Below are 21,816 nucleotides of genomic sequence, written 5' to 3' on the forward strand. Positions count from 1 at the left end.
TTCATGGTGTGACACCAGGGTAGAAGGCCTACCTGATTACTACTTCTCTGAGAGCAAAACCACGCCTTTTCATCCCACACAATCTACAACCAATCATAAGCACAGATTAGGTAAAAGCAGCACCTGTTGCTTTTGCCTGTCCAGCATTTATTCCCCTCTTCTCCTCATTCTTTCCTTATAATTGTGTCTCGATTTCCCTTTAGGAACTATCTCCCTCCAGTCTATGTCCATTTATTTCAGACTGGGCTAAATCCACTCCCTGATTCCAGATGCGGACACATGATATGTTGTGCCAATCAGTGTAATCCATTTCCCTGACACAATGATTGGTATATGATTGTCACATGACCCAAGCTTGGCCAATGAAACTCAGTCCTGGAACTTTTGCAAGTACAATTCAAGGAAGTGTGTGGTCTTTCTGTGTAGGTTGCTGGGGCTAGGGAATTCACCAGCCATCCTTTCACCATAAGAGGGAGAACTGCTCTAGAACAGAGCATCACAGATACAAGCAGAGCTGAGAAAGACAGTGGCCGAGCTCTAGAGATCTGATTCCTGGATTCAGCCATGCCGGAAGCTAGCCCTACCTCCCAAACTTTTCAGTTAGACAGAGCACACAACTGATATAACAGTATTTGAGCCAACTTAAGTGTGTTTCTACGACTTCAACCAAAAAAAAAAATCCAGGTTTATTTAATGCTTAATAAATGTTAACTGGTTAATAGCCATGTTTACATTTGGGAAATGTTGAATATATTTGGGTTCTTAGAGCCCACAAAATACTTTTTGCAGAAGAAGGTCAGTTGTTTAACTTATATCTTTGTCAAAAAAAGACTGATACAGTCATAAAACTATGGCCTTTGGAACTGGACAACTGAATTTGGATCCCTGCTCTGCCGCTGACAAATTGTGTGGCCTTGGGCAAGTTACTTAGGAATCTTTAAGCAGGACACGACTACAGTAAAAATTGTATTGTTTTTAGAAGATCACTTTTATCTAGATGATGGATTGAAGGGTAAAGAGGCAGCAGCAGGAAAGTATTATCAAGTTCAGGCAATAGTGCATGAAGGTTTAGACTAAGGCAGCACTACCTGGGATGCAAAACCTATAAGTGGCAAGTTGAAAATGTGGGATGTGATAAAAAGGGAGAAGTCAAAGTTCTCAGAAACTAGTTCAATTAGTTTTATTCTGAGACATTAAAATCAAGAAAGAAATGCCACCTGCTAGCCAGGTGGTGGGGGTGCTCTTAGATTCTAGTTTGTCTGTTATTTTTCACATCACAAACAGCTTCTGTAGCTTCCCTCCTCTTGAATGAAGCAGCTTCACACCTCTAGACAAAGAAGGAGATCTTGCTAGTAGGTGATGCTTCCATCACTTTAATCTAAAGCTGTTTCCGAGAGTGTTAGAGGAGTCCCACTGGTGGTATATTAGGTGGTTTTAGGTAGATTACAGAATGACTAGCTGCCTGCAGACAAAACATTAAATAACTCTGAATCACATGGGGAAGAAGCCGTTCCCCTTCGGGCCTCTTGATTATTTTGTCAAGAAAAGAAAATCTCAAATAAAATATCTTTAAATCCTCTTTCTAGCACTTTCTAATCCTCTTGTTTAACAGGGAACAGGTCTCAAGCTCAAAATCTTCAGGGGGCCACAGTATCTAGCTAAAATTAAGTACTATTGTTGTGTGTTGAATTTATTTTTACACACATACTTTCTCTTGATGGCAAGTCGTACTGATTTTCCACTTATAATAGCTACACAGCTTGTCTTAAGATACAATTACTTAAATAAAGAAAATTTTTAAAAAGGAAACTAAAGAAATACGGCACACGGTCACAGCAGGAATTGAGGAAAGGGTCTACAAACGACGGCTATTGGGCCAGGGGTTCCAACACCTAATTCATCAATAGTGGAATTTCTGGTACCAGGACAAACTTCTTCTTAGGAAACATAGCACTCATTACATCACTAAAAGTATACCAGGCAGCTAACCAAAAGCCTACAGTGAGTAACCATGCCTACTCCTTGGACAGGTACCAGACCAGAAGCACGGGGCACCTTGTCCTGCCCAGGGAGCAGTTTCTCAGCACCTGCAGGGTTTCTGTCCCTAACCAGTGCTGAGGACAGCTGCTGCGTGTGTGCGCAGAGCCCTGCAAGCCCCTGGGGGCCCAGTGCAATCTCCTAACCAACTCCTTATTCTAAACAATCCGGGAATTTGGTTCACTCTTTAGAGTAAACAATCTCAGCCATAATGTTTTTAAACGCCTGGGCTCCCGCTCGCTTGCAGACACGGTCGCTCGGTTGCTCGGTCGCTCACGGGGCTTTGCAGGGGTATGGATGCATCAGCCTTCCGGGGCCCCGCCACACTCCTGCGGAGCATTCTTTCACACTTGCCGCAGGAAAACCCTGGAGACAGGCACATCAAACCATCTGACATGGGGGTGTTGAATTTCGCGAGCGATATCTTGTTTATTGAGGAGGCAACTTTTCAAAGGGAAAAAACACACTCTGGCTGAACAGGAGAGCCCCAACGCTACTAAACGTCTCCCCCTAGTGGACCTTTTCCTGAGACTTGTAAATCATTCAGAGCTGGAAGCACAAAGAATTTCAGTTAAAAATGGCATTACAAACGAAACAAAACAAGTAAATTGCCAACAATGTGCAGTCCCTGGCCTGTATATTCTTTTTTATTTTTCCAACTAAGATCATTAGAAAATAAATATTACTTGATATCACTTGAAATTCAACCAAGATGCCCTTCTGTAGGTAAATAGAAAAGTATACACACCGTAGGTCATCCAGATCATGGAATATTTTTCAACTAAAAAGAAATGAACTACCAAACCACAAAAAATACATGAAAGAAACTTAAATGCATATTACAAAGTGAAAGAAGTCAATCTGAAAAGACTTTATACTGTGTGATTCCAAATATATGACATTTTGGAAAAGGCAAACTGTGGAGACAAGGGGGAAAAATCATTGTTTGCAAGTGGTTAGAGGGGAAGAGGGATGAATATACAAAGCATGGAAGCAGTGGTCCCCATCTTTTTGGCACCAGTGACTGGTGCGCCTATGAGAATCTAACACCTGAGGATCTGAGGAGGAGCTGAGGCGGTGATGCTAGTGCTGGGGAGCAGCTGCAAATACGGATGCAGCTTCGCTGGCTTGCCCATTGCTCATCCATCTCCTGCTGTGCGGCCCGGTTCCTAATAGGTCACAGACTGGTACCAGTCCACAGCCCAGGGATTGGGAACTCTCAGCATAGAGGATCTTTATGGCTGTGAAACTATTCTGTATGATGCTATAATGATGATGCATGTCATTAAACATTTGTCCAAATCACAGAATGCACAACACCAAGAGTGAACCCTCATGTAAACTATGAACTTTGGGTGATGATGTCACTGTAGGTTCATCACCTGCAACACATGTCCCACTCTGGTGAGCAATGTCGATATGGGAGAGACTGCAAACAGGCAGCAGGGGGTGAATGGGAAATCTCTGTACTTTCTGCCCAACTTCGCTGTGAACCTAAAACTACTCTAAAAAATAAAGTCAATTTTTAAGAATAATTAAAATGCATAAGTACATAAGTGAATAAATTAGTAAAGTACCGGGGGAATCCTGCTCTGGATGTGTTGATTATTAATAGGAAGACGCAGCCCCTTCCTACTCCGAGCGTGGTCTCAGGCCCCACCACAGAACTGCTGAATCAGAATCTGCATTTTAATAAAATCTTTGAGTGATTTATATTAAATTGTAAAATGTATTGATGTAAAATGCATAGTCCTTGCCTTTGCGTTGCTTTCAGACTATTAAACACTTGGCAGGGAGCGGGGAGTTTTTGGTACAGTTTGAGATGAAAAGCAACAATGTGGTTAACGATAATAAACTTCAGGCTTCTGATTTCACTTCTCAATACCTTTACTCACAAGTTTATCCCAGCTGAGATGTCAGTACCTCCTCTCCATGTGTATAGTTCTTGCTAAATATTATTCAGTAAATATCATTGAGAATTTACCATGTATCAGGCACAGGGCTAGACATAATACTTTTTAAGAAACGTGTGGAAAAGTTAACAGGAAATGACCGTTTTGTCCAACTCTCCTATTAGATTAAATGTGATAAAGGAGCAAGCACAGGGGCTCTTCCCGAAGGGGTCTTGGAGAAGGCTGTGAACTACATTTGTTCAGCACCAATCAGGCACCAGACACTATTTGTTATCTCGCTTCTCACAACCATTACACAAGGTGAGAATTATTCCCCTCATTTACCTGATAGGGAAACTGAGTCACTCAATAGTTCAACAATTTGCCTAAAGTCTCACAGCTAAAAGCAGCCAATCACCACAGATAGTTGGGTCCCACATCTGGTCACCTCCTGTCTGCTATAATTCTATGGTATAATTCTGTCATACAGCTGTGAATACCCTTTAGGTCATAAGCCCCCAAGGGAATTTTTGAGGAGGGAATCTCAATCTCATTTTCCACGAGACCAGGAGGGAAGGGGTTAGACTGATCATATCCGGCTCCTAAGGGGCAGGCAACCACCATTTTACATCTGAGTTCTGTTATAAGCGAAACCTCCTAATCCTAAAATGGAAATGGGTTTCTTCTCACACTTGTGGATTCTGTAGCACTGTACTAAGGACTTAGAGAGCACACAGTAAGAAGAAAAAGTTATTTTTTCAAAAAATGCAAGTCTAGTCACAGGACTCCTTTACTTAAATCCCTTCAAAGGCTTTCCAATGACATGGTAAGGACTTAGGTCTTTTAGTCCTTGCGTGGCCTGAATCCTGCTAGCCTTATCTCACCCACACTCTTTTTTTCTTTTAACTGTTTGCTTTTTATTGTTAGCTCTTAAATTCCATGACCCCTTATGTCACAGGACCTTTGCACATGATCTTTTCACTGGACCTCCTTCATCTGAAAAACTCCTGATCTTCTTTCAGATTTCAGTCTAAACATTTTTTCTTCAAAGAATGCATTCTGAGCTCCCCAGCCAGGTGTTGAGCCTCCTGTTAGGCATGCTTATTGTACTACGTTCCACATCTTTGAAATACTTACCACATTTCTAACTGAACTATTCTTTCTACAAATATTTAATAGCCGCTGCCCTCTCTAGATCTGCAATGGACCATTGTTCCTATGTGGCTGCTAAGCTCTTGAAATGTGGCTAGTGTTATGAAAGAACTGGATTTTAAATTCAATTTAATCTAATTAGTTTAAATTTATAAGCGGATACTTGATTTGCTTAATGGGAATTTTAAAAGCTTGGAACAACTCGGTATGTGAATCTACTTTTCAATTGTACATTTTATAAACTCTAAATACAGATTAAGTATTTCCAGAAATGTAGCATCCGAATTGAAATGTGCTATAGGTCTAAAAACTGCACTAGATTTTGAAGATTCAATATGAAAAAATAATGTATGATATCTTACTAATAATTTTATATTGCATATATGCTGAAATGATAATAATTTAGAGACAATGGGAATAAAATATATTAACAAGAGGTTTACTGAATTAATACGTTCATGAAATTAACTTGTTTCTTTTTACTTTCTAATGTGCTCCCTAGAAAAATCTAAATTTTGTATGTGGCTCACATTATAGATCATATTGGACTGTGCAGCTCTGCCTTGAAACTGGAATATGTATCTATTTAACTATTTTGTACTCAGTACTTAACATAGGATCTGGCTAATAATAAGTGTTGAATAAACATTTGTTTGACATTTGAATCAATGAATGAACATCCATACTTGTCAAGGTTAAGAGAGAGGATGGCACATTTGTCCTACATTTTCTAACTCTATGCTAATGTTCTCCTTGCGTAGCATGGGACCTTGAAAATAGTGATAATAATTATAACTACCCTTTTCAGTCACTTACTATGAGCTAAGTAGCTTCAATCTTTTTGAGATTTGTTGTAAAAATTAGTGGTAATGTATGTTAAGTAACTTGTCCAAAGTCACATCATTAATAGACAGCATTTACCGAATGCCTGCTTATGAATAATTGAATGAATGAATAAGCAAACTTACAAAGCCCAATCTGAGTCAGTATAGAATTTTTCAAGGCCTCTGTTGCCTTGAACGTGTGTATGAATCCAGTTTTATCTGATTCAAGACTGTTTGCCCCAGCTTAGAAAGGCTCATAAAAGATTTTTAAGTAAAATCCTGGAGTAGAAACAAGAAAAATATTCTATTGACAAAAAAAGTAGATTGCTCAGGTTACAACAATAAATTAAATTTTGAAACGCTGAAGACACACTTGCCCTCAGGAGCTTGAGAGAAGGTCTGGGCCAAGGCTCCGACTCATCTGTAATTTGGCCAAACATCCTCCAAAAGCACCACAAAACCCAATTGATTAGAACTAGATGAAACCTCTATGTTCTTGGACCATATGACACTTCGGTCCAATTATCCGACCTTCCAAGCTCAAGAAAACACACTATCTATTTGGCCACACGCTTTGCTCTCAGCTTTTAAACCCGTGTATACATTTTAATGGCAATTTAATCCATGTGGTTCAGATTATTTGCATTAGATTCATCAGAAGCAATTTTTGAAAGAAGCTACAACCTAATAATTTCCTCGGTGTGCTGTGCTAGACCTGAATTCCTTCTCCATGGCTTCCTCCATCACGGTCTGCTGGGTGAAACGTGTGCTAACTAAAGGCAACATGGAGATTAAGGGCTGGGATCCTGCAGTCAGACTGCCTCGGGTCAAAGCCCATCTCACATCTTAGGACATGTTTGACTTCAGATTTACTTTCCTTGCCTGTAAAATGAGTAAAAAAAAAAAAAAAAAATGAATAACCCTCATGAGTTTGTTGTGAAGATTAGCCTAGTCTAAGCTTCTGGTTCAGAAGCCTCACTGTGTGCCAGGCACGAGTGTAACCAATAGCTATTATTATTACTACATTCAAGCTGCAAGCGATAGAAAAATAACATCGGAATGGCATGAACATGATAGTTTTTTTCACTTCCACATAAACACAGGCAGTCCATGGCTGCTGGTACGATAGCCATTTGTTCAGCATGCACCAGGCCCCAGGCACCGTTCTCACCGTGGATAACTACGCCATCTCACCAAGAACCTGATTCTCTCTATCTGGTACTCCAGCAATCTCGGCACACAGTTCTCATCTTCTGATCCAAGATGGTGACCCCAGCGCTTGTCCACATTCCAGCCACGAGGAAGGAAAGCAGCACACCCTCCCCTCAAGGACGCTTGCTAGGCATTGTGCACGCCACTTCTACTTACATCCTATTGGACAGAATTTGGTCTCACAGTCATGTGTAGTCTTACAGGAGACCGAGAATTGTTGCTTTTCATTCTGTTATCATATAGTCTATTATTGTTACTGTAAAAAAGTGGAAGAACAGGTATTAGGGGACAATTAACTGTCTTTGTCACAGATTCAGCATGGAAGATCAAAGTACCATCTGGATCTAGGATGCATACCAAATGGAGATTTTTGGATAATGGAATGTATTTTAAGAAGACCACATCTTTAACTCAGTACTTGTCCACCTCCACATTTTATTTGCTTATAAATCCCATAAATATATGCTGCACAAAACACTAAATAAATGTTTATTCTGATTACTATATAAAAATGACCACAAATTTCTTCTCTCCACTCTCACCAGAATAATATCCACGGAAGGATTCAGATGCTTATGGATTTAGAAGGAAAAGAGAGATCTGGCAACTTATAATGCTGCTTCAAGTTTTTTTTAAAGGCTCCTAAAACCCCCAAATGCAGTCACATGCTAAAAGCCACTTTCCAGCCCTTTCGCCTCCATCATAACCGAAAAAGTGCTGACATTGCAGCGAGCTCGGGGTGCTACTCCAGAAAGCAGCCACAGATCCTTGTGTTAGACAAGACACCTTCCCATCCCGTCTGAGCCTTCACAAATACAACATGTTGACAATACATACATAGATAATAGGAAACATATTTTTGGCCAGTGAGTTAGCTTTTTGGTCAGACTTGAAGACTGTAGCAGATATTTTGGAAGTTTCCCCAGCATCCTATCCCAATCTTCCCTTTTGAACAGAATTGTATTTCCCAGCCTTGCGGTTTAGTTTGGGATTGGCTTAAGCCAATCAACCCATCCAACCTAGTGTCCACAATAATTATTCCAGAGCTGGGCATGTGATTGAGTAAGATGTGAAGGAAGATGTGGGGCCCTCGGAGAAAGAAGCTTTCGGTGATATTGGTCATTCTCTTGGCATTGCAAAAATATTCATTCTTGGAATAAAGACACCAGATTAACAGCCTATATTACATATAAACTAGAGTGGCAAGATGAAAAGAAATTGGTCCATAATGACATTGTCAAGTCCGTGGAATGAACCTTACCTAAAGCCCACCATATCTTTGGACTTTGAAATTCATAAGCCAGTAAATTCTCCTGTGGTTTAAGCTTCCTGAGTTGGGGTTGCCGATAAGTAGTATTCTAATTGACACTGAGTCATTAAATGAAAGCTTGGAAATATCTAGCTTTAGACAAATTAATCAGAAGCCATAACCAAACATCTATCATATTAGCCATACCAGGACAGAAATGCTGCTCTACCATTTTACTACCTGTGTGAGCACAGGCAAGTTATTTGAAGAAAGCATGAGACTCGGTTTCTTAATCAGGAAATTGAGGATAACTAAATTGATCTCAAAGGACTGTTTCCCAGACTGAGAAATCAATAAAGACGCATAAAGTCACTGATAAGTGTAAAAGTAAAACTTATGTTTTCTGAGAAATAAATTGTGTATAAAGAATGTTTCTAACATACAGGCAAGGAGAAAGATGAATAGAGCCTGGATGGACAGCCATAAACCCCAGACTTCTCAAGATATTACAACGATGACAGAGGTCCCAGACATTCCCCAGGTAACATTTACATATAATTAAAAGAAACTTTTCATGGCAGAGTTCTGTTGGTTTTGACAAATGCATACAATTGTATAACCACCATCACACTCAAAGTATAAAACAGTTCCATCATCCCCCAAAGTCTCTTATGCTCCTTTGAAACCATCCCCAACTCCCACTTCCAAAAGATCAACAAACCACTGATCTGTTTTCTGTCCCTACAGTTTAACTTCCTCCAGAATGTCATGCAAATGGAATCTTACCTTACGTAGGCTTTTGAGTCTGACCTCTTTCACTTAGTACAGTGTATCCAAAATTCATTCTATGCTGGAGTGTAAATCAGTACTTTGTTTTTATTGCTACTCATAAACATTTGATTAAAGTCTACCTTTTTTAACTGTATATACCACATGGGATGATGACTATGGGCACAGAAACTGGTTTGCAATGATCATTTTCATGCCTTCAAAATTTTATATCTATTCAGAACTGTTAAAGGGAAAGAGGCATGTTAGAGGGTGCTATGGACTAAATTTTGTCCCCCCAAAGTTCATGCGTTGAAGCCCTAACTCCCAATGTGATTAAATTTGAAGATAGAATCTTTAGGAGGTAATTAAGGTTAAATGATGTAATACTGTTAAGACCCTAATCTGATAAGATTGATGGCCTTAGAAAAACAGGAACAGAGACCCAAGATCTCTCCCCCTCCCCGTCCCCCTCCCCCTCCCCCTGCCCCTCCCCCTCCCCCTCCCTCTCCCTCTCTCTCTCTCTCCTTCCATTACTTCCTCCCTCCCTATCTGCCAAGTGAAGACATAGTGAGAAGATGTCCACCTACAAGCCAGGAAAAAAGTCCTCACCAGAAACAAATCCTGCCAGACCTTGATCTGGGACTTCCAGCCTCCAAAACTATGAGACAGTACATTTTTGTTGTTTAAGCCACTCAATCTTAGCCCCAGCAGACTAAGACAGAGAGACTCAGAAGAAAGACCTGGAGTTCATAATCGGTGAGATGGGTTTGGTTCTAAACATCTGTTTCCCTTTTTGTGTGATGAGGATGAAAATAATCTCCCATGCAGACTCATTATAAAGACCGAACTCCATGGATAATATATGTAAATTGTTCAGCACAGTTCTTGGCACCCGGAAATGCTTATTCTATGGCACTTTTTATTTGCCAGTTTGTATCCTAACATGAACCTTTACACATATAGGGATGCTCAGGAAATATTTGCAAAAATAAGTGAAATGTAATTCCACATGCTAAGGGACCTCTTTGTATTTTAATTTTTTAAGTTGTATAATGAAGTAATTCATGCAAAAGGATGTTTCTGACAACTGACACCATTATTTTCTGTTGACCACAATCTAAACAAGAATCTTATAGTAGTCATTTTCATTTTAATATAAGACAATTTCAGTTATCACTACCACAATTAGATGTTTACATGTTAAACTATTTACCAGTAATTATGAAAAAAAAATGTGTACCTCGTTGAAGCATAAAGTCTCTACAACTAGATGGAAACTATTTGCAGGGGGTAGGGGGGCAGTGGAGGGGAGCACACACCGTGAGGTGGTTTCTTTTGCACCTGAAACCATAATTGGTCCTTCTCAAGGCTCTAACAGAGACCAAAGGTAAAGAGGAATGAAAGAGGGTCTTGCCTCTTTGGACTTCACAGCTCCCTTGGGGGAGAGGGAGAGGTGGGAAAACAAGTGGCTTTGTTGGTGGCTACCCACCGATTCCCACGGCGACGTGCTGGAGCTGGCTCATTCTAGCTCTTAAGAACCAGTCGTGGACTTTTCTTCCCAACTTCACATTCAGTGATACCATGTTGGTAGCTAGACACAGGCCATGGTGGGAGTGCTTACACCACAGAAATTGGCAAATATAACGCAGGGCTTCCCTCACCCTCTGGAGAGCCAGCTGTTAAACATTTACCAGCACACCACCATGTCAATGGCCCAGGCTAGCTACCGCTCCCCAGGGGAGGAGCAGGGAGTGACTGGATAAATGCACCAAGAGAAAGACTCCAAGAAGTTAAAGAAGCCCAGAATTCATAGTCTGGTGCAAGACCTTTCTTTATCATTCACCATTTTAAACTTTGGTGGATATTTGTGACCCTGTTCTGAGAATTAGACCTTGTGTGGTATTGAGAAAATTATCCTCACAAACGTTGACTATACCTTTTAAGCCAGCAACTTCACTGCTAAACCCAATGAAAGTATTAAGAACATGGGCAGAGATTTAGCATCCAAGAGGTTTCACACAACATTCATCATCATGTCGTATATTTTGGAATCACCTAATGTCCCACAACAGGAAATTCTGTTTGACTGTATTATGGTGGGTCCATGCAAGTCAATATTGTGCAGCCTTTAAATATTCTTCTAAAATTTGATTTTTAATGTTACGGAAGAAGAGTTACAATAAAAAGTGAGAAAAGCAAGTTACAAAGCAGAGTGACTTTAATGATCAGAGGTTTATAAAATATGAAGGCTGTGACAACAGAGTAGTTAACCGTGAGTGGTGGGGTAAATTGTAACTTTTTTCCTTTCCCGCTTTTCTATACTATCCAATTTCTCTACGATGAGAATGTATTACTTTTGGGAAACAATAACAACAAAAAAAGAAATACTATTTTTTTTTAATGGCTACCAAACTGCTAGAGGAGTTACCAAAATGGAGACTACTTACTCAATTTTAGGTTAAGAGATTTATTAGAGAAAACTGAATAGGCTATACACCTAATTAGAAAGACAAACCACAACACCCTCCAAACACTAGTGCATGCAATTAATTCTTCTATCTCATTAACTCAGCGATTGAGACAGGAAGGGAACAGAGAGAGGAGAAGAGGAACATGAATGAAAGAGCAGGTGAAGCAACCTGGGAGGGCAGTTTTAGGGGAGGGACAAAATTAGGGGAGAGATGCTATTTGTAAGTCATTTCTCCAACTAGATAATCTGAGAAGTTAAAACCTTAAATTTGGTTTATCTATATATAAAAGTAATGCTAATTTAATTAACGAACTTTAACAACCGTTGTGCCTGGCAGTTAGCACAGCGAGGAGTATGGAACTATCGATTGCACCTGAAATGACTGTAACTCTTCCTCTTCCTCCTGTAAATGTTAGTAAAATAACATTTACTAAGCATTTTCCATGTATTAGCTATGGTGCCAACTAAAGTAAACACATTAATTCATTTATTCTTTCCAAAAACACCCTATGAAATACTATTTATGTCTCCATTTAACAGATGCGAAACAGAAGTTCACAGTTGTAAATAATTTGCCCAAATCCTCATAGCCAGTAAGAGCCAGACCCAATATCAAAACATAGTTAATAAAAGCACATCTTTTGTATTGACAAATACACTGACTATGTTAAGATCAATTCACATTTTTAGTGGATTCCTTGGGTTGTGGTAATAAACATAGTCTAAAAGACTAAGCAATTGCAGTATCATGACTCATAGTGTGGGTACTTATTCCAAAAATAGAGGAACTTTTCACCTGTAAACTACCAATGAGACTTAGAGGTGGTCCACAGAGTTTTTAGTTGGTCAGGAAATAACTAATTACTGAGCACTTCATTTATACAAAGCACTGTTGGTAGATTCTAGGGATATGGCAGCAATGGATAAGGCAGACAGAGGCTCAGTCCTCGTGGAACTTGCAGCCTTGCAAGAAAGATGAACTTTGTAAACAAGGTAGACGATACAATGGAGATTCACAGGGTTCGTGGAGAACCTATCACTCTCAGCTTTGACATAATAGCGGGCACACTCAGAGCCACATTCAGTCACGGCCTAATCCTATGCTCTTTTTTTTTTTAAACTGACTATGCTTAGTAAAAAATTTTTATATCTTCTTTATCTTTGTATCTGTTCTTCCAAGTCTTTGTGAACAGATTTCTAAGTGTTCAAAGACTTACAAGCTAGAAAGGACCAGGACTCCTGCAAAAAACACCTCTGGGCAACATTCTGTGAGTTTGAGACCTTGTAAGAGAGTGGTGATTACGAGGCTGCAGTAGTGGCGTCTCCAATATCCTCTCGAAAAAAAAAACACTAACACTCCCACGGCTCAGCCCCTGCTCCTTTATTAAAAGCACTACACTTCCCATCCCGCCACTACACACACACTCCGAGGTACCCAAGGATGTGCCTTTTCTCCTTAGAGAGGAAACCCCCTCAGTGAGAGTACCAGGTGGACTTAGGCGCTTCCATATGAGTCAATACGTGCATTACCCAGCAGAGGGCAGGATCGCACAATGCACCCTAACTCTCTCCTGTTAGGAATAAACAAGGGGAGAAGATGGCATGGGTTTACAGACAGCATCAGGGCAGATTAAAGCACAGAACAAGTGACTGTCTGTGTGCCTAGAGATGACAGCAGGAGAAATACTCCGCGTTGGGAGTCAGTACGCGTGGGCCCCAGTGTCAGTCTGGAAGTCGCTTCACAGACGGATTTGTTCTGTGCCGGTCTCAGCCTATTGATAACCAGAGCTGTGGCCGGGTCAGCCCTTGTGGTTTCTTATTATGATTGCAAGACACCCTCAGCAGTAACCATCAGAAAACTTTGAAGAAAAAAAAAAGATTTTTTACTTGCAAGTTCTAGAAATTACATGGCAAGCCCAGCACCACACTATGAGGTCACGAGTAGAAAAAGAGAGTGGGCCTGAGGTTCTGCTTTTATGGGGTCAAATGTGGAGCCTAGGGTTTCTTGGGCTCACTCTTTCTTTATTGGTGAATTTAAAACATAATAGTGGGAATTCGTGGCGAGAGAAAAAAATTGAGCAGCCAAAATGGCCAGTTATTAAAATCCAACAAGATCTCTAAAACAAAGGAGGGGTGAGTCTGTTTTTTTATCTAGTCTTGAATGCCTCACAATTAAAGCTTAAGTCAGGCACGTGTGTTATAAAAAGAAAAGCCCATTTGAGGCTCACACAACAGAGTCTCAAATTCCCCAGCCGTATGGTGAAGGCACTGTCCTGAATGACCCCAGATTTTATTTCTCCTCGAAATTTCTATAATACTACACTCTGACCTATCCTAAAATAATTCTCTTGAAATTGCTATCTTGCTAACATGCACACTGGAACATGTAACTCCCCAGTTTATAATCTGGGAGTGGGAGTTAGAATGTAAGATCATTCACACATGATGACTCCAAGTCTCCTTCAAGCAGAGGGCAAGATTGATCTTCCTCCTAAGTCAGAATCAGAAGTTGGTGTTGGCTGCAGTTATAGTAATAATAATAAGCTAATAGTCACTGATGTGCTAGGCAATGTGCAAATCACTTTACATGAATTAATTCCCTTAATTCTCCCACCAACCACACTTTCCAGATGAAGTTCCAAAGCCACAGAGAGATGTTTCTGGGGAATGATGGAGTTGGGATTTGAACCTCAAAGAGGGAGCTCACAGCTGCTCTACGTTTCTGCCTCCAAGGATTTTGGAGATGAGTGAAGAGTTGACTAAAGACAACTATGGGTCCCTATTTGGCCCAAAATTGTTCATTCATTCACTCACTTACATCCTGTCTCAATAAAGGTATACCAAGTGTCTACTGTGTCCATCCCAGGAACTTCATTAAGCACTGGAATCCTTAAATTTATGACAATGGCATCATGTTCAGTTACACGGTTTTCTACCACAGAGCTCAGAAGCCTGGAAATAAAACAAATTCAACACTGACCTAGAGTTGAGGTTTCACTGGGCAGGCACAGTGAAAAGTGGGCTTTGGGAAGGTAGTAAAAAGTGCTTGGGAGATAGTAATTCAGACAACTGACTATGAAGTCCAGCTAAAAAACATGAGTTACCCCTGAGCTGCAGCTGGTAGAGATTTCATGCATCTTCCCCTGTGCTCCTTGGCTTTTCCTCAGTACAAACCTCACTCCAAGTTGCTCGATGGGCCAGTTGCACCAGACCAATGACCAGGAGCTTCCATCATAGCACTTCCACCGACCATTTATGCGACCTGCAGAAACTGTTCACTGTCTCTGAGCTTGTCTCCCTCGCTGATAAAACAAGGCACCATTCATCATAATTTGTAGAATAATACTTTTGAACCAAGTAGAATGTGCTTGGTGCTGTGCGTCATGCTGAAAAACACAGAGGACAATATCCGTCCTCAAAGAATTCACATTTTGACACATTCTAGATATTTCAAATCTATAATTATAAAACAGTGGGCCTACCTCTGATAGAAGGTTCTACGAGATAGGGTAACACTCTTACTAATAGCCTATGTTTTAGGGCACCTAATTTAGGCCAGATTCTCTATATAAATTGTTTTATGGGAGGCAGAGGCTGGCTGATTCTGTCTTTACCAGCAATTTATTCTAGTACAGATTCACTGTGGGAATTAAAATACTTCCACAGGCCAATAATATACAGGATAATATCTCTTATTAAGCCAAATAAAGAAATAACTTACTCCAAAAAAAATGCCACATTAATCACACTAATGTTCCAGGCAAGGGGAAATGAGAGGGAGAGCTGTAGCTTTTCACAGGCGGAAGCACTAGGGAGAGACGGCGCTAAAGTAAAAGCCCCTGTTGCTATAGCACATTGCTAGGGAACAAAAATGCTGACTCTGTGGGGCCACTGTGGGGCTTTTCACCATCACTGACCAAAGAAAGAGTCACCCTGGCCATGGTTGGAGCTAAATGCCCCAAAGCTCTTTGGAAACTTTTTAGGTTAGCAAAGAGTCGCCTTGCCCAAACTGAAACTCTCAAATGTCCTCACGAAGTCTCGGTCGTGTGTTTATAGTCTCGGCGTCCCCTTTCCACAGCTACTTCTCCACATATTCGTATCTACGAGCCCCAGCGGGCACCCTCAGCATCTGGGCTGCTGAGTGCTTCTCAGTGACAACAGATGTAGAACGATGACATCCTGGTGCACTTTCATTCTTATATCAAAGCAACTTTCTTTTTTGTCTTTGTCATAAATAAGTGGATTAAAACCTCTTCACTTAAGTCATAAAGATGCAGATTTGAAATCATATTAAACCAATATACAACATGAATTACTTTGTTAATTCCTTATCACAACCTTCTAGAGCAGAGACAGTTATTATTTCCATTTTACTGATGGAAAAACTGAGGATTAAAAAGATGCAGTTACTTACGAAAAGTCGCATTGACAGTGAGAGGTAGTGGAACCAGAACTCGAACACAAGCCTGTCCGAGACCAGCTCCTGCTTGGAAGTGGATACAAACAGAGCACAGAACCCGGCTCTCCTAGGAGACGAAAATCCAAGTCAGTGACTTCAGGTGATGCCTGCCTCGATTCTTGAGAACATGCTGTGCTAATCTTATCGATTCCTCTCCTAGACTTAAATTTCTCTACTGACTCTTCAGTCTTTATCCAAGAAAAGTTGGCTTAATATGCAAAGCTGGAATTTGAGGAAACTAGATTTCTTCAAATGTTTCCCATAACTTTTGGCCCAGAGGTCCTCAAAAGAGATGTGAAAAGATGTGAAGTGTTAATGTGATACATAGTCAAAAAAATAAGTCTCGTCTTGGCTCATTCGTGGCTGTTGGTTGAGCAATGCCATTTTTCCAGGGCCTGCCTTGGATATAGCACAATTATGGAAAAGCTCTTTCAGCACTAATTCCTACATCATACACCCAAAAAATACCACAGAACCTGAAATGCTGACAAAAAGTTCAGATCCACTGGAAAACATCTATAATTGACAGATCTTTGCATTTTAACTAACATGGAAGAAAGTTTTAGCTTCAATGACTTCATTAAATCCCTGAGCCATCTTTTAAGTATTGTGTTCTTTTCTTTTTCAAGCCAAAGAATGAAACAGCTTTGAAGGTTATATTTAAAAGGGTGTACAGCCGAGATGGCTTTTATAGCTGTTAATGATGAAACTGACATTTCAGATAATCTAACTAATCTAAACAGAAACTTTAGCAGGCTATTGATCCTTTTTTGAAAAGTTCTTTAAAGGTATAATTCACATACCATAAAATTCATTTAAGTGTACAGTTCAATAATTTTTAGTAAATCTTCAGAATTATGCCACCGTCACCACAGTTCAGTTTTAGGACATTTCTGTCACCCCGAAGAAATCTGTCATGCCAGTTTGCAGTTGCTCCTCATTCTCACTCCCAGACTCAGGAAATCCCTAACCTTTTGGCCTCTAAAGGTCATTGCATATACATGGAATCATACAAAATGTTTCGTATCTGGCTTGTTTCACTTTGCATGAGTTTTTGAGGCTCATTCATATTGTTGTATGTATCAGAACTTTGTTCCTTTTTCTTGCTGAATTGTAGTTCATTGTATAGCTGTAGAACTTGTTGTTTATTCACTCTCCAGTTGATGAACTCTTGGGTTGTTTCCATTTTCTGACCATTACAAATAATGCTGCTATGAATATCTATGTACAAACCTCTGTGTGGACATATTTTTCCTTTCTCTCAGGAGATACTAGGAATGGATTGCTGGGTCATAGTAAATCGAGATTTAACTATTTCTTTCACTTCATTTGCTTTGCTTTCCTTTTTTGTGCAACTTTTAAAGAAACTGTCGAACTGTCTCCCAAAGTTGCTGCACCATTTTACATTCCCATGCTGTTCATTTATAACGAGACACGTTAACAGTGGCGTGGGTTTTCTGAGTTGTGGCATTAACTCCACAATGCTGAGAATTTCAATTATCTTTAATCCATTGGAGGCTTTCTGGTTTTAAGCTATTTCAAAATCTGTTATTGCTCCAAGGGGAAAATTAGGCCTCTTAGTAAGGAATCCAGTAATCATATGTTCAAATTGTCAGCCTCCCCCAACCCTTAAACACTTCTTTATTGTTTACACCAGCTTTCTGATTTTTCTTACCAGCTACATGCTATTACTATCGTGTACTCGGTCATCAGTCCCAAACCTGAGAAAAGTGCTCTTTCCCATAACAGTCCCGTAATTTTCTAGCCTCTCCCAAGGAACTATACCTTGCTTATATTTGTCTCCTCAGTACTCAGGAGTACTCATTGTATGTACTCAACAATATTCTATGGATCAATGAATGAATCAATGACCACGGAATAAGTCTATCTGTTATTATCATGGTCTTAATTTCATACAACTAAAATATGTTACAAATGCAGATACTGAGAGGCTTGAGTCTGTCTACATAATTTCTGATTTTCTTCAATAATAACTAGGAACTGAACCTAGCATTGACTTAATCCCAAGAGTCTAAAGGAGGCTGTGAGCTCTAGGAAAAGGCTGACTGTTTCATCTTTCATCAGCTTTATGGCCTCGGTCTAGTTATTTAATTTCACAAAGCGTCGGTTTCTTTATCTAAAAGCATTGCTGTAAGGATTAAATGAGATAATCCAAATAAATCCCTTAGTTATTATTTAACTATGTCACCATTCTAACATTTACTGAGTATTTACTAAAATTGTTATGAATATAAGTATGGAGGTTGATGTGTCTTGCTCGCAAATGCAATATTCCCTGCTGTAGGCCATCTTAAAAAGTGATGATGCATATCACACCCCCAGAGAGATTTGGTTTACATCTATAGAACAATCTCAGACCATCAGCCAACCTACAAATTACAGTCACCTATTAAGAGACTGTGTTAAATTCAAGAGCCTAAATCCAAAGATAATGAACGACAATGAATATATATTATGTGTGCTCACACACACACACACATCTCCACTTTATTCCTTTCTCAGTGGATGCCTTTAATTTCGAGACTTGCACCCAGGGAGATTCTTCTCTGAGGGGAGTTGGTTTTAGCACAACACCCATTATCAAGAGTTACAGCTTGTCTCCAGTTTTACTGAACACTACCCACCTCTTCGGTCTCTCTCAGAGGACACAACAAATGCCCCCAGAAAGGTCTCTGGAATCCTCAGACAGAGAGAGAAAACCATTGCTGCGGAAATGCTTTCACCACAGATTATCCAATTTGAAAATGAAAGGGTTGCTAGGCTGCGATTCATCACTGGCATTGCATGAACCAGCATCATCCAGCATGCAGCTATGTGAGACTACAGAACCAGGAGATGCGCTACAGGTGTGTCTGTGTCGACACGTGCACATTGATCTGAAACAGCCATCTTTGAAGGCAAAATCTGATTAGAATCCTCACCTACCACTTGCATGTCTTGGTCAAATCATTTAGCTTTTCTGAGTCTCAGTTTCCTCATATGGAAATGGGGACCAAATACTTTGCTGAGTCTTATGATAATTACATCCAGTAAATGTAAAACTGTCTAGCAAAGTGTATAGCAAATTACAGTCACTCGAAAGTAATAGGTATTACTATTCTACAGTGTACCTATGCACAGACTTATACACAAACAAATATGTTATTGTGCTAAACCAATTTTGCAACAATGTATTGATGAATATGCATCCTGTGACATAAATTTCCCAAACATAGAGAGAAGTAAATAAAGGTAAGTGCTTTTCCAGGTTCCCTTCTCCATTTAGTTTGCATCATTCATTTTTACGCTGGTCCTCCTGTTTGCACTGACTGCTTGCCGCCGAGCTAAATTTTTTTTTGACATGTATATTCTGATTACCTGTAATGGATGGTGATGTCACTAAGCCAGTGAAATAAATGAACTTGTTGAAATAGAAGGCACCTCTGACCTGCTGGTGCCTGGGTCTCCCATGAGATCAAGTGATGGAAAGAAAGATGGCCTGACAGTGGCAGCCGAGGCTCACCCCCAACCAGCCTCGAGCTTCTGAGACAAGAACATGGAGCCCAGACTCCAGGAATAAGAACTTGCAATGAACACACGTCCTCAAAAAACTTGTAACCCCTCAACCCCTACAACCTCCCAAGACCACTAAATCCCAAAATACTCTTCTCAAAAGAGGAAAGAACATTGCCCAATGTGATTTAGAGTGTTTTTCATTTTGGCGAAGAATAAATACTCATTTGTCAATGGGAATGTAGTCTGGCATCATGGCTGGTAAACCCCGATGTTATTTATTACACTGCTTTTTCCTAATTGCTTATAAAATTTAATCCACAATACTGTGTAAATAATGTCAAGACACGCAGTATGAAGTGTACTCAACAGATGTCAGTTGTCCTCCACTTAAGCAACTTTGAAACAACCAAAAATAAATTAGGATTCCTGAATGCTGTGTAGAAAACTGAGATATTAAATATTTAATGCCCTGGATATAATAATGTAGTTGATTTTGTGTTCTTGTTAGTTGTGGCTTTATCATTTTGCATCAGTGATCCTGCAAATCCGTTCATTTTCCTGCAAGGCTCATAGGGTGTTGCTATGGAGATGAGAGCTGCTCTGACATATTCCCCCAGGGCCTGTTTGCTGGCTTTTTCAGTAAACACTTAATTATGCATTGCATTCAGCAATCAGTGTGGTTTTGAAGAGAGTTTCCTTAGCTGATTTCAGGCTAAAGATGTGTTCTTCCCCATAAGCAGATGCTTATGAAAAGCAAACAAACAAGAAGGCAAGGACTCAGTCTAATTACTTCTGATAACCGACCCATATAAAAGCGTATCAAAGCCTAATCAAAAACCTTAACTCCATATTAAAACCCACACAGTTTGGGAAAGAGAATAGATTCTTCTACACCATATAACCGAAGCAGGTAAATCAAACAAAAATAAATATTTTTGAGTACTATTCTGTTTAGAAAGATGGTATAAACAAAATATAAGACCTCTTTTTAGGTCAGGAATTTTCAGTGTAGGACTGGACTTCAGGGGTGATTTATCCCCTCTTTCCATAAGTGGAAGCAGAATATCGTTTCGGTGTGCATATGTGCACCCTTCCAAAAAGAGGGTCCATAACTTTTATCAGAAAATCACCAGACAAGATAAAAGACCACTGAGAAAGCATATGAACTCTTTGCCATCACTTTAGGATTACCAAAATGCCGGAAGGGATTTTTTTTGTTTTGTTTGTTTATTTGTTTGTCTGTTTGTCTGTCTGTTTTGCAGCAGGGACCTCTCCCAGCATCTGCTCTTCATCCAATTCTGGATTTTGATAGAGATATGCCTGGATGTGCTAGAATTCTTCCTAATTTGAGGAAACAAGTGCTGGATCAGACTCTTGAATAGAGGAATAAACTGATCTGGCCTACACCCAGCATTCTAAGTTACAACAAAGTTGTGTCCCAATGAATCCCTCCGTTTTACAAAAATAACTTAACTCTATGAAGTAATTATTTGACAAATTCCTGTAGGACTCAGATTTCTATTCAATTCGTTTTTACTATGTACCAGGCATTTCCTTATACACACTCTCTATTTTATGTCCTCCTCATAATTTCGATGTAGTTGTTTACATTGAAACCAGAAAATGGAAGCAAGGATTTTGAGTCAGACAAAACTCAGAGAGAATGAGTGAAGCAAATTTGGGAATGAAAGAGGCATGCTGGGGACTCCAAAAAGGAAAGGTTCAACACTGCGCCTTCACTAAATGTCAACAACATGAAGGTGAGCATTTGCTTGGCTACGTAGGATGTATAAAACACCACCCCAAGACTTAGAGGCTTAAGATCACATCTCTTTTCTTGTTATTTCTCATGGTTCTATGGGGTTTAGAGGGGACAGCTTGTCTCTACTCCACAGTGTTTGGGGTTTCCACTGATTTGACACAATGGCTGAGGATTAGACCATTAGACCACCTGGCATCTTTCTCCCTGTAGCCTCAGGGCCTCTCCACATGGTTGTTGATATGGTCTCTCCAGCATGACAATCACAGGGCAGTCAAACTTCTTACATAGTAGTAGCTCAGGGCCCCAGTTCTAGTTTTCTAAAAAGCAAGGCAGAAGCCTTAAGGATCCCTAGGACCTGACCTCATCAGTTCTAGAGCATCACTCCAAGAAGACAAAGCCAGCCCAGATTGAAGAATGGGGGATTTGGCTCTATCTCTCAAAGGAAAAAGTAGCAAAGACTGTGTAGCTATGT

The 21,816-nt window shown here is 40.0% G+C and overlaps 1 protein-coding gene across 1 annotated transcript in view; it reads right to left on the bottom strand.

Annotated features, from left to right (window-relative positions):
* Positions 1–21,816, bottom strand: part of ADAMTS18 (ADAM metallopeptidase with thrombospondin type 1 motif 18) — a 350,660-nt gene that overhangs the window by 292,936 nt on the left and 35,908 nt on the right. The window contains exons 5-6 of the mRNA XM_036231505.1: positions 16,022–16,133; positions 14,782–14,993 (exon numbers count right to left, since the gene is read on the bottom strand). The gene's annotated coding sequence lies outside the window, so the exon portion shown is untranslated. The remainder of the gene's footprint in view (positions 1–14,781; positions 14,994–16,021; positions 16,134–21,816) is intronic.

This window comes from Rousettus aegyptiacus, unplaced genomic scaffold, assembly GCF_014176215.1.
Source record: "Rousettus aegyptiacus isolate mRouAeg1 unplaced genomic scaffold, mRouAeg1.p scaffold_m13_p_14, whole genome shotgun sequence".
NCBI classification, from domain to species: Eukaryota; Metazoa; Chordata; class Mammalia; order Chiroptera; family Pteropodidae; genus Rousettus; species Rousettus aegyptiacus.